Source organism: Pipistrellus hanaki (genome assembly GCF_964339955.1).
Source record: "Pipistrellus hanaki genome assembly, chromosome: 3".
NCBI classification, from domain to species: domain Eukaryota; kingdom Metazoa; phylum Chordata; class Mammalia; order Chiroptera; family Vespertilionidae; genus Pipistrellus; species Pipistrellus hanaki.
The window spans coordinates 21,153,096-21,167,247 of NC_140505.1; the positions used below are offsets into that span (position 1 = coordinate 21,153,096).

Consider the following 14,152-nt stretch of genomic DNA (forward strand, 5'->3'; position numbering starts at 1 on the left):
TGTATGTGTGGGAGGCTTCAACTACACTATAATACATTGGATTATGACTAATTGCAGGTATTTCCAATCCACCCCAATTTGTGGTTAAACTTCCTTTCTTAAATTGATTTCCATTTTAAAGTAAGTATTTCTTTTATTGCTCAATTGGTGATTCCTCTTATTGAATTTTTTTTCATAAGATTTTTTATGCTTCATAAACACTTGTAATGCCTGGTGGAAGTTATATTCTTTATAATAAAGATACAATATGCAAATTGACCATCTCTCCAACACACAAGATGGCCATCCCCATGTGGACACAAGATGGCCACCACAAGATGACCAGCAGGGGAGGGCAGTTGTGGGCAATCATGCCAGCAGGGGAGGACATTTGGGAGGGACCAGGCTGGCAGGGGAGGGCAGTTATGGGTGACCAGGGATGCAGGGGAGGACAGTTAGGGGTGACAAGGCTGGCACGAGAGAGTAGCTAGGAGTTACCAGAATAGCAGGGAGGGCAGTTCAGTTCAATCAGGCTGGCAAGGGAGGGGTGACTGGGCCAACAGGGGGGTTCAGTTGGGGGCAAGCAGGCAAGCAGGCCTGCAGCAGAGAACAGTTACGGGCAACCAGGCCTGTAGAGATCAGGCTGGCAGGGGAGGGTAGTTAGGGGCAATTGGGCCAGCAGCAGAGTAGTTAGGTGTACATCAGGCCAGCAGGGGAGTGGTTAGGTGGTGTTCAGGCTGGCAGGCAGAAGCGGTTAGGGCCAATCAGGCAGGCCGACAGGCAGGCAAGTTGTTGGGAGCTAGCAGTCCTGGATTGTGAGAAGGATCCCAGATTGGAGAGGGTGCAGGCTGGGCTGAGGGACACCCCAACCCCAGTGCACGAATTTTGTGGACTGGGCCTCTAGTATGTTAATAATGGGGAGAATTATTCATTGGAATATTTATTTAGTTATGGGAATTCTTAACAAAGCCATATGTATTGGATGTTAAAAAATCTAATTTATCTTTTAACACTAATATTTTTTCATCAGTCTCTCAATGACTGGCATAATGTTCTATTGTTCTTTTTAAGGTTCTTCATAATTTAAAGTATTACATATGAATCCTTTTCCTCCCATTTTCCTCTCCCAGCTCATTCCCACCACCCCTCTGCAAATGCCCTCACCCCACCTACTAACTGTGTCCATGGGTTATACTTATATGCATGCATATAAGTTTAGTTGATCTCTCCTACTCCCTCACTCCCCCACTCCCCACTCCCCATCCTCCCTGACTCCCCCTCCATTCTCCAGAAGTTGGATGGTCTGTTCAATGCTTCTGTGTCTCTGGATCTATTTTTATTCACCAGTTTATATTGTTCACTATATTCCATATATGAGATCATGTGTTATTTATCTTTCTCCTAGTGGCTTATTTAGTTTAGCATAATGCTCTTCAGGCCCATTCATGCTGTTGCACATGGTAAGAATTCCATATTTTTTTTACATTAGCACAGTATTCCATTGTGTAGATGTACTATAGTTTTTTTAATCCACTCATCTGGTGATGGACACTTGGGCTGATTCCAAATCCTCGCTATTGTAAATTTTGCCACTAGGAATACAGGGGTGTACTTTAAAAAAATACTGTATTGATTAAGGTATCAAATATTTGTCCTCATCCCCTCCATTCCCATCCCAAACCCCTCCCCATGCATGCTCCCACCCCCCTGTTGTCCACACTGGTTAGGCTCATATGCAGGCATACGAGTCCTTTGATTGATCTCTCTTCCTTATCCCCACTGAGGTCCGACAGTATGATCGATGCTGTCCTTGTTCATCAGTCTGTTGTTCATCATTTCCCCTAGATGAGTGAGCTCATGTGATACTATAAATACACTTATAAGAACCAAAAATGAGACAAGTAATAATGGTTATTTTGAGAAGGTAAATGAATCAGTCTATAGTGAGTTTCTTTCTGGGACAACAGTTCATTTTTTTTTTTTTTTTTTTTTTTTTTTTTTTTTTTTTTTTTTTTTAAGGATTGCAAGTCAAATTTATAGAAAAGATTCCTTTATTAACTTTTGGTCGAGAATATGTTTGTATATTTTCAGAAAACAACTCTTGAGACCATGTGGATTCCTGCAACAGAGGAATTGACAGGAGTGCTCCAGCCATGAAGACAGAAGAGAAACACTCCAGAAATGGAAGACACTGACAATGCCTTGCCATACTAGCATTCAGCAGCTGTGCATCACTGCAGGTTGCCCAGGCCCAAACTAGAGAGGGTGAACTTGCATTACCACCATTTATCCACCATCTAGAACTGAAATATCATTGCTGATTTGTACACATAAGGAACTGTTTATATACTTTCTGATTAGTGTTTCTGCTTTCTTGTGATATATTCCTAGAAGTTAGAATACTGGGTCAATAGGAGATCTATTTTTAATTTTTTGAAGAAACTCCATACTGTTCTCCATAGTGGCTGTACTAGTGTGTATTCTCACCAGCAGTGCACAAGAGTTCTTTATTCTCCACATAATAGCCAGGACTTATCATTGGTTGAATTGTTGATGATAGTCATTCTGACAAGTGTGAGATGGTACTACATTGTCCTTTTGATTTACATCTCTGGGATGATTAGTGAGTTTGATCATGTTTTCATATATCTCTTGGCCTTCTCTATGTCCTTTTTCATAAAGGGTCTAGTTATGTCCTTTGTGCATTTTTTGATTGGATTGTTTATCTTCCTTTTGTTAAATTGTATGAGTTCCCTATAAATTTTGGAGAGAGAGTAAAGCCTTGTCCAATATAGCATTGGCACATATGATCTCACATGCAGTGGGCTTTCTTAATATTTTGTTGATAGTTTCTTTTGCTGTGCAGAAGCTTTTTTATTTTGATGTAGTCCCACTTATTTATTTTCCCATAGTTTCCAGTGCTCTAGCAGCTATATCAGTAAAGATATTTCTACGACATATGTCTAATATTTTGCTGCCTATGGATACTTCCAAGATAAGTCCTTTACCATTTTGAGTTTATTTTTGTGCACGGGGTTAGTGGTGGTCTAGTTTCAGTCTTTTTTTTTTTTTTTTTTTTTTTTTGCACCTATCTGCCAATCTTCTCAACACCATTTATTGAAGAGACTATCTTGTCTCCATCATATGCTCTTGCCTCCTTTGTCAAATATTAATTGAGCATAATGTCTTGGGTCAATCTCTGGGTTCTCTGTTCTTTTCCATTGGTCTATATGTCTGTCCTTATGCCAGTACCAGGCAGTTTTGAGAACTGTGGCTTTTTAATATAGCATTATATCTGATATTTTGATCTCTACAACTTTGCTCTTCTCTCTCAGGATTGCTGAGGCTATTCATGACCTTTTTTTATTCTATATAATTTTTTTGGAGTGTTTGTTCTAAATCTGTTAAGTATGCTGTTGATATTTTAATAGATTGCATTGAATCTATAGATTGCTTTGGGTAGTATGGACATTTTAATGATGTTGATTTTACCGATCCATGAACATGGTATATTCTTCCATTTGTCTATGTCTTCCTCTATATCTTTTTTTCAGTGTCTTGTAATTTTCTGAGTACAGATCTTTTACTTCCTTAGTTAAGTTTATTCCTAGGTATCTTAATTTGTTTGTTGTAATGGTAAATAGGATTGTATTTTAGTTCCTCTTTCTGTGCTTCATTGTTGGTGTATAAAAAAGCCATAGATTTCTGAGTGTTAATTTATATCCTGGTACATTGCCCACTTCATTTATTAAGTCTATTAGTATTTTTATTTAGTTTGGGGGTTTTCTATGTACAATATCATGTCATTTGTGAATAATGACAATTTTACTTTTTTTTTTTCCAATTTTGATGCCATTTATTCCTTGTATTTTAAAAATATATATATTTTTATTGACTTCAGAGAGGAAGGGACAAGGAGAGAGAGATAGAAACACAAATGATGAGAATCATTGATTGGCTGCCTCCTGCATGCCACCTACTGGGAATTGAGCTTGCAATCCAGGCATGTGTTCTTGACCAGAATCAAACCCAGGACCCTTCAGCTGATAGACCAACACTCTATCCACTGAACAAAACCATCTAGGACTATTCTTGTCCGATGGCTATGGCTAGCACTTCCAGTACTATGTTGAGCAGAATGGGCAAGAGTGGGCATCTATCTTGTTCCTGTTCTTTGGGGAAACTTTTAGTTTTTTCCCATTGAGTGAGATGTTGGCTGTAGGTTTGTCATATAAAGCTTTTATTATGTTGAGGTATGATCCCTCTATTTCCACTTTGCTGAGAGTTTTGTCAAGAAAGGGTGTTGGATTTTGTCAAGTGATTTTTCTCCATCAGTTGCTATGATTATGTGATTTGTCTCTCAATTTGTTTATGTGATGTATCGGTTTTATTGATTTGTAGATATTAACAACCTTGTATCTCCGGAATAAATCCCACTTGGTCATAGTGTACGATTTTTCTAATGTAATGCTGGATTTGATTTGCTAGATTTTGTTGAGGATTTTAGCATCTATGTTCATTGGAGATATTATCCTATAATTTTCTTTCTTTGTAGTGTCTTTATCTGGTTATGGTATTAGGGTACTGCTAACTTCATAAAAAGAGCTTGGAAGTGTTTCTTCCTCTTGATTTTTTGTTTGTTTGTTTGTTTAGTATTCTGAGAAAGATAGGTTTTAGTTCTTCTTTGAGTGTTTGGTAAAACTCTCCTCTGAAGTCGTCCAGACCAGGGTTTTTGTTTGCTGAAAGTTTTTTTGAATACTGCTTCAGTTTCATCTGTAGTTTTATGCCTGTTTGTTTTTATTTTTTTATTTTTCCCCATTGAGTTTTGGAATATTGTATTTTTCTAGAAATATGTCCATTTTGTTGGAGTAGAGTTGTTTGCAGATTTTTTTTCTTTTTTTTACAATTCTTTGTATATCTGTGGCATCAGTTGTTACTTCACCTCTTTCATTTCTGATTTTGTTAATTTGGGTCCTATCACTTTGCTTCTTGGTGACCCTGGCTAGAAGCTCATTATTTATTTATTTATTTATTTATTTATTTATTTAATCCTTTCAAAGAACCAGCTCTTGATTTTATTGTTTTTTATTTTTTTTTGTATTTTCTTTTGTCTCTATGTCATTTATTTTTGCTGTAATTTTTATTATTTCCATCCTCTACTTACTCTGGGCTCTTCCTGTTACTCTTTCTAATTCTTTAAGTTGCAGGGTTAAAGAATTTACTACTATTTTTTCTTGTTTTTTGAGGTAAGCCTGTAGAGCTATGAATTTCCCACTGAGGACTGCTTTCATTGTGTCCCATAGACTTTGAATTATTGTGTTTTCATTATCATTTGTTCTTGGAATGCTTTTATTTCTTCTTTGATCTCTTTAGTCACCCAATCATTGTTTAATAGCATGTTATTTAGCCTCCATGTGCTTGGTTGTTGTTTTTATATTGTGTTTATTGTAGTTGATTTCTAATTTTATGCCATGTGATCTGAGAAGATGCTTAGTATGATTGCTATCCACATGAATCTAAAGAGACTTAGCCTGTGTCCCAATACGTGGTCTATATTTGAAAATGTCCCATGTTCACTTGAGAAGAATGTGTAATCTGTTGCTTTGGGGTGAAATGTTCTAAAGGTGTCAATCAATTCCATCTGATGTAGTGAGTCATTTAACATTGCGTTGTCTTTGATGATTTTTTGTTTAGGGAACTTATCCAGCGGTGTCAACGGGATATTAAAGTCCCCTACTTGATTGTTTTTCTGTTGATCTCTCCCTTTATTTATTCCAGAAGTTTTTTGTTTGTTTGTTTGTTTTTTGTTTGTTTTTGTTTTTAATGTATTTAGGTGCTCCTGTATTGGATCTATATATGTTTACCAGAGTCATATCCTCATGTTGAATTGGTCCCTTTAGTATTATGAAGTGGTCCTTCTTTTCTCTTGTCATGGCCTTCTTCAGGTCTATTTATTGGGGTCTATTTGGTCAGATGTAAGTATTTCTACCTCCACTTTTTTCTCATTTCCATTTGTGTGAAAATTTTACCCCCCATTCCTTCAATATGAGTCTATGCAAGTCCTTTGTTCTGAAGTGGGTCTCTTGTAGACAGTGGATATGTTGGCCATCTTTTCTTATCCATCCAGCTACCCTATGTCTTTTACTTGGAGCATTTCATTCATTTATTTTTGATATTATTATTGATAAGTACTTGTTTGTTGTCATTTTTATTCTTAATGTTTGTGTTTCCTCTTGCCTTTCCGTTTCTTCTTTTTAAATATATTTTTATTGATTTTACACAGAGAGGAATTGAGAGGGATAGAGAGTTAGAAACATCAATGAGAGAGAAACATCGACCAGCTGCCTCTTGCACACCCCCCACTGGGGATGTGCCCGCAACCAAGGTACATGCCCTTGACCAGAATCGAACCCAGGACCTTTCAGTCCACAGTCTGACGCTCTATCCACTGAGCCAAACCAGTTTTGGCCATTTTTTCTTTTTAGAGCAGTCCCTTTAGCATTTCTTAAATTGCTGGCTTGGTGGTAATAAACTCTCTTATCCCTTTTTTTGTCTCTGAGGCACCTTACTCCACCTTCAATTTTGAATGATAGCTTTTCTTGGTATAGTATTCTTAAATTCAGTCCCTTACTTTACATCACTTTGTATATTTCATTCCATTCCCATCCGGCCTGGTGTGTTTCCATTGAAAAATCAGTTAATAATATAATTGGGGTCCCCTTTTAGGTAACTTTCTATTTCTCTCTGGCAGCCTTTAAGATTCTTAGTTTGCCATTGATGTTTGCCAATTTAAATGTGATGTGTTTGGTCGTTGGTCTTTTTGGGTTCATCTTGTTTGGGACTCTATTTCCTTCTTGAACTTGTTTAGTTTTTTTCTTGCCAATACAGGGAAGTTTTCTGGCATTATTTCTTCAAACAGGTTTTCTATTCCTTGCTTCACTTATTCTCCTTTTGGTACCCCATTATTTGGATGTTGTTTCATTTTGTGTTGTCCCAAAGCTCACTTATGCTCTTCTCTTGCTTTTTAAGTTTTCTTTCCAGTTTCTGCTACTTTTGTATGTATTTTCCTATCCTGTCTTCTGATTTGCTGATGCGGTCCTCAGCCTCTGTTAGCCTTCCATTGTGTTCTTTATTGTAGCCATATCATTCTTCATTTCCTCTTGGTGACATTCGCATTTAGTTCCTTATAATTCTCATTGAGTTGTGTGTGTTTGTCATCCAGTTGTTTGAGCATTCTTATAACCATTATTCTGAATTCCTTTTCTGACATGTTACTTGCCTCCATTTCATTTAACTACTTTTCTGATGATTCCTCTTTTTCTTTCCTTTGGAGATTGGTTTTTTTTATTTTTTATTTTTATTTATTTTTTTTGTCTCCTAATGTTTTGCTGTAATGTTTGAATTGTTTCTGTGTCCTAGATACAACTGCTTTGCTACTCAGGTTCTTTTGGGGGTGGTGCTATTGGTGTGATCTCTCAGATCTTCTGGGCTTGGTAATCTAGCAGAGCTCCATACTTAAGATATTTGGGGTCTCTTAAAGTAGTTGGTTGTGAATGTTAGTTTCTTATTCATGAATGAAGTCTCATCACGGGTTAGCAATATGACTCACCCTCTGCTTCATTGTGCAAGCAAGCTGTTTTGGACGTGATTGTGGTTCTGGCTCTTGTGGAAAAAGTTATCTGAGGTCTCCCTGGTATGTGCTCACTGTGAGTTCCCAGAGTCCATGAGAGGAAGGAGTCTCAGGGCTTGAGGCACAGGAACTATGATTGGTGTGGTGTGACTGTTGCTGGATTGGCATCACTCTGCAACTCACTATGAGGGTCCTGAAGCCTATGACAGTTGGGGGGAGGAGGTTGTGGTTGAGGCAGAGGGACTCTGGCCAAAGTGATTTCCCACTCTGAATCACAAAGGGGTTCAGCATCCAGGAAAAGGCTGTTCAGAGGTAGGTAGTCAGGAGGGGGATGTTGTGCATCCTACTGAGGGAGCCATGTACCCTTGGTTGGAGAGGAACATGCTCAGTGGCAGCACACAGAAGGGTCCAGGAACTCTCCGAAATGGGTGAGATCAGAGTGATTGTACTGTGCCACAAGCTCCATGGAGGGAGAAGTCCCAGTTTCTGCTTTGGGGATGTGTGCCCTTCATTGGATATGGAAATCCAATGGCTGCTTACAGAGATGCCCAGGAGCTATCTTCTGGGGCAGTGGGCTCAAGGGGCCCTTATACTGTAGTGGCACTACTGCAACGACTAGATGCCAGTGTTATGGTTGCCCAGGGAAGCACCCATGGGCTGCCTGCCAGGGCTGTGGGCTCAGGGGGCTTGCATGCTGTATCAGTGCAACTGCAGTGATCAGAGGTTGCCATCTGCAGAGAGGAAGTCTGAGTTTCTGCTGCTAGGGCCTTGAGCAATTGGTTTGATATAAGTGCACCTAGTGGCAACTCAGAGAGGAACCCAGGATTTGCCTGCTGGGGTGGTGGACTCAGGGGTTCTGCACGCTGAAACCATGCTACTGCGGTGTCTGTGGGGAGGCAGCCGGGAGTGGGGGAAGTCCAAATTTCTACTGCCAGGTCCGGGCACCCTTGTTTGGATATGAGCAAGCCCAGCTGGGGCTCAAAGGGGCACCCAGGAGCCTTGAGCTCAGTAGGTCTGCATGCTTAAAAGGCACAACTGCAGTGTCTAGAAGTTGGCAGCTGGGGAGGGGAATGTTCCAATTTTTGCTACCCTTTGTCTTGGTTGAAATGATGCTTGCCTAGTGGGGGCTCACAGAGGCACCCAGGAGCCATGTGTCAGGATGGTGGGGCTCAGGAGGCCTGCACTCTGGAAAGCGTGACTGTGGTGTCCAGAGTTCTGCAGCTGTGAGGGGAGAACACTCAGTTTTTGCTGCTGTGTCTGTGGTTGGATATGCACACAACTTGTGGTGGCTTATAGGGGCACCTGTGGCACATTTGCCAGTACAGAGCATTGATGTACTCTGAAGGGCCCTGGCACTGAACCCGCATGACCGAGATGTCTGTGGGAAGGTATCCAGGAAGAAGGAATTCAGAATTTCTACTGCCAGGGCAGTGTGCCCTTGTTTGTAATAAGAGGGCACCCAGGGGGGCTCACAGCGGCACCCAAGCACTGCCAGTGGAGCGATGGGCTCGGGAGGCCTGTACACTAGAAAAGCACAACTGTGGTGTCCAGAAGTCTGCAACTATGGGCTGGAAAGACTGAGTATTTGCTGCTGTGTCTGTGGTTGGATATGTGTCCACCTAGTGGTGGCTCACAGAGTCACCTGCAGTGCGTTTGCCAGTGTGGTGCACTGATGCACTCTGAAGGTCCGTGGTGCTGAAGCTGGGTGACCAACGTATCTGTGGGCAGGTATCCAGGAAGAGGGAATTCAGAATTTCTGCTGCTGGGGCAGTGCACCCCTGTTTGTATAAGAGCCTGCCCAGCAGAGGCTCACAATGACCCGAGAGCTGCCTGTGGAGCAACAGGTTTAGGTGGCCTGTACTCTGGAAAGTTGTGACTGTGGCAGTGCGTTTGTCAGCATGGTACACTGATGCACTCTGAGGGGCCCTGGCACTGAAGTCACATGACTGAGGTGTCTGTGGGCAGGTATCCAGGAAGAGGGAATTCAGAATTTCTACTACTTCCTTGTGCCTTGTTTGTATAAGAATGTACCCAGCAGAGGCTCACAGCAGCACCCAAGAGCTGCCTGTTGAGTGGGGGGCTCAGGAGGCCTGTGTGACTGTGGTGTTTGGAGGTCTGCTGCTGGGAAGTGGGTAAGTTGCACTTACTGCTGCAGGGGCTGTGCATCTTTGAAGGTGGAGGTCCAAGGGTCTGCAGGAATGCGGGTGGGGTAGCAGGAATTTGGTTGGAGTGGCTGCCGGGTTGTGGGCAGTGTCCAAGGCCTGTCTGGGTGTTGTTGAGTTCTTAGAAGAGGCCACTCTCCCCTTCAAGATGGCATGGGCTCCATGCCCAAGTCCCACACTGCAGGGCGTGTCTGCGGTAGTAGTAGGTGCTCCCTATCCAGGAGAGCCTGGTCTGCCAGCCCCTGCTGCTCCTGCTGGATTTAATTGTCCCTCACTCATTCACACACACACACCCACACATTCACACACTCTCCTTTCACCCCCTCACTCACATCCTTTCCCTCACCTCTGTCCTGCCAGCCACTATCTTGTCTAGTCCCAAAATAAAGCTTTTAAATTAAAATTTCAATTTTTGCATGAAGAATTTAGAAAAGGAAAAAAAAAATTTCATTTTTTAAAATCATTTCCAAAGCGCTTTATATTTTTTTGTAGACCTATGCTTCTGATATTTCTGTGCAGCATGTTGCATTCTCTTCATCTTTTGTTCATCTAAGTTAGCTTTATTTCATCTACACTTTTAAATATTTTAACATACTATTTGAAACTATTTTGAAACTTTTAAAGGAGTTTTAAGAATTAGAATAATATTAAGAACACATCTATACTATCTTTACCTATTATAGATTTATAACTATTGTATCCTATTATTACTTGGGCTTTCTTGATTTGAAAGTTAGTTGTAAATTGCTTCATGGACTCCCCCTCCCACTCCCCACAGTGTGAATGTATGTAGAAGAAGATTATTAGCTTAGATAACCACAATCAAGTTATCCATCTAAGGAAAAATAAAATTGTCAAAATAACTTTTGTCAAATTTAATATAACTTTACTGCATTGTGGTTGACAATATAATATATGTGATACTATGTTTTATACCCAAAAAACTGTTTTTTTGGCCTAATATGAGTCAAGAGATATGAAACTTCCATGTGTATTTGAAAAAATATACATATTCCATTAGTAAATATAAGCTTTTATATATGTACCCCCTTTACTTACCTCCTTCTCCCTTGGCCAACAGCAAACTATTGTCTCTGTCCATGTAGTATGCATATATGTTTTTAGCTAATTCCTTCACCTTCTTTATTCACAGCTAACCCCTCCCCTTAGGCACATGCCAGTCTCTCTAGGTCCATCCATGTTGCAGCAAATGGCAAGATTTCATTTTTTAAGGATGAATAATATTCCAAAGTATATATGTAACACATCCTTAACCATTCATCTATCAATGGACATATAAATTTCTTATATCCTGGTTTTGTAAATAATGTTGAATTGACCATAACTTTTCAAATTATAATAATGCTTTGGATTTATTTGGATAAATATACCTAGAACTGGAATTGATGGTAATTCTGTGTTTTTTTTTTCTCAATTAAATTTATTGGGATAACATTGGTTAATAAAGTTATATAGGTTTCAAGAGTGCAGTTCTATGATAAATTATCCATATATTGCATTGTGTGCCAGCCACCTAGATTTTTTTTATCACTATATATTTGACCCCCTTTATACCCTCTTTCCTAAGGTAACCACCATACTATTGTTCATGTCTTTGAATTTTTGTCTTCTTGCTTTTTTAATTTGAGGAACTCCCAAATTGTTTCTCATAGTGACTGTTGATCTATTGGTGATAGCCATTCTGATGGAGTGAGTTAATATCTCACTATGGTTTTAATTTGCATCTCTCTGATGATTAGTGACATATCTTTTCATGTGCATGTTGGCCATCTGTATGTCTTCTTTGAAGAAGTGTCTATTCAAGTCTCTGCCCATTTTTAAGTCAGTCTTGTTTTATTTTTATGTTATAAATTGTACAAATTTCTTATATATTTTGGATATTGATCCTTTATCAAGTATATCATTGGCAAATGTCTTCTTATATTTAGAAGATTGATTTTCATATTTTGATGGCTTCATTGCTGTGCAAAAACTCTTTAGTTTGATGTAGACCCATTTGTTTATTTTTTCTTTTGTTTCCTTTGCTTGAGGGGACATTTCCAAAATTATATTACTCAGAGAGAAGTCAAATATTTTACTGCCTATGTTTTTTTCTATGAGTTTTAGGTTTGGGGTATGAGTTTTCAGTCTTTAATCCATTTTGGGTTTATCCTTATACCTTTTTGCAACAAGAAAATGATATAGTTTCATTGTTTTCATGTATCTTTCCATTATTTCCAGATAAGTTATTGAAGATACTGTTTTTACACCCTTGTATATTCTTGCCTCAGTTGTCATACATTAATTAACCATACAGCTGTGAATTTGTTTTTGGGATCCCTATTTTGTTTCATTGATCTATATGTCATGGAGTACAATGCTGTTTTTATTACAATAGCCAAGTAGTATAATACTAGGTAACCTGATACTTCCGACTTTGTTCTTCCTTAAGATTACTTTGGTTATTAAGGGTCATTTTGGTTCCATATATATTTTGAGATTATTCTAGTTTTGTGAAAATGCCATTGGTATTTTGGTAGGCATTTCCTTAGATTTTTAGATTGCAGTAGGTAGTATGCATATTTTAAGATATTCTTTCTATGCATGAACAGGATATATCCATCCAGTTATTCATATCTTCTTTTTTATTATTTTATTTTATTTTATTTTTATTATTTGAAGTATTACAAATAGTGGTGCATATGTATCCCTCCCCCCCCCCACCATTGGCCTCCCGCTGGCCTCCCCTACTCCCCCGTACATGCCCTCACACAAGACCAACCCCCTCCCCCCGCCCCCGTGTGTCTTGTATCCATTAGTTATGCTTGTATGCATGCATACAAGTCCTTTGGTTGATCTATTATAGTCTTCCCCGTCCCCCAATCTCCCCTGCCATCCTGCTGTAGTTTGGTAGTTTGTTCAATGCTTCTTTGCCTCTGTATCTATTCCTCCCCCCATTTCTTTCCTTTAAAAAATCTTGCCTCTGCAGGCTAGAAATAAACAAATAATAACAAGAAATGCTTGACTCCCAATTTCAATGTCCAACAGTTCTGAGTCCCTGTTTCAATGTCAAACAGTTCCTCATGTGTACATGTCAGCAATGAAAACTGGATGGTGGAAACATGGTGGCAATGCAGGTCTGACCCTCTCTGATTTGGTTCTAGGCAACCTGCAGTGATGCACAGCTGCTGACTGCTAGCATGGCAAGGAGTTGTCAGCATCCTCCATCTCTGGACTGTTTCTCCTCTTTGTGGTTGGAGCAGACCTGTCAATTCCTCTGTTGCAGGAATCCACCTGGTCTTGGAGTTTTTTTCTGAAAATATACAAACATGTTCTCGACCAAAAGTTAATAGGAATTTTTTCTATATAATTGATTTGGGATCCTTTTTATTTTTGCCCAAACAATTTTCCTTTGTCTTATTTAGACACCATGTATGTTTTTCATGGGTGTCTTACTGTTAGCATTACAAATGAAAATTAATTTTGTAAAGTAAAAATTTTCTAGATGTAATTTACTTATAGGATATTTTTCCTTACATGATATTACCCTACTATTTCCCCCTTTTTTGATTAATGAAGGCTTTTATAAATTTTATAATGCAGTCTTGATAACTTTATATAAGTCAGGCAGAGAAAGATAAATATAATATGATCTCACTCATTTGTGGAATATAATGAACAACATAGACTGATTAAAAACAACAGATTCAGAGACTGAGAAATGTTGATCAGAATGTCATACCTCAGGGAAGCTAGGGGAAGGTGAGGGTAAGGTGGAGAGATCAACCAAGGAACTTGTGTGTATGCATATGAGCCTAATTAATGGACATAGACAACAAGGGGGTAGGGCATAATTGGGGGTTAGGAGGTTATGGGGGAATAAGAACACATATGTAAAAAATAAAATGATAAAAAAATAAAATTAAAATAGAACATTAAATCTAATCCATACTAAAAATAAAATGTTAAATCTACACCATAACTTTAAGAGAAATGGTTTCATGTGACAAAGATTTTTAAATGAAACTCTCTGTAGCCTGAAAATTATTTTGGAAGGAAAGAAAGAGAAGTTTCCTTCAAAAATTGCAAGGATTGTAATTGAAAGTCAATATATTTGGCCTCTTGAACTAAAGTAATTTGTGTTTTTGCCTCCCTGACAAAGTTTATATAAAGTTACAAAAAGAAATTGGCAGCCAGTTTGAAATTAAATTGCCATGGCTTAGAGCAAAGAATATCCTTACATGAACTTATTCTACAATGTCATTATAATTTTAGATATTTTACAACACTATATTGTACAATTATCCCAACCAAACTTAAAAACTAATTTTTGGAATGTTTGGCAGCAATTTAAAAAAGGTCATGAAAGGATCTAATCCCT

General features: G+C 38.8%; 1 protein-coding gene across 1 annotated transcript in view; it reads left to right on the top strand.

Moving 5' to 3' along the window:
- The window catches only part of LOC311620393 (A disintegrin and metallopeptidase domain 3-like), a 123,526-nt gene that overhangs the window by 35,211 nt on the left and 74,163 nt on the right, over window positions 1-14,152 (top strand). The gene's annotated exons all lie outside the window — the stretch shown is intronic.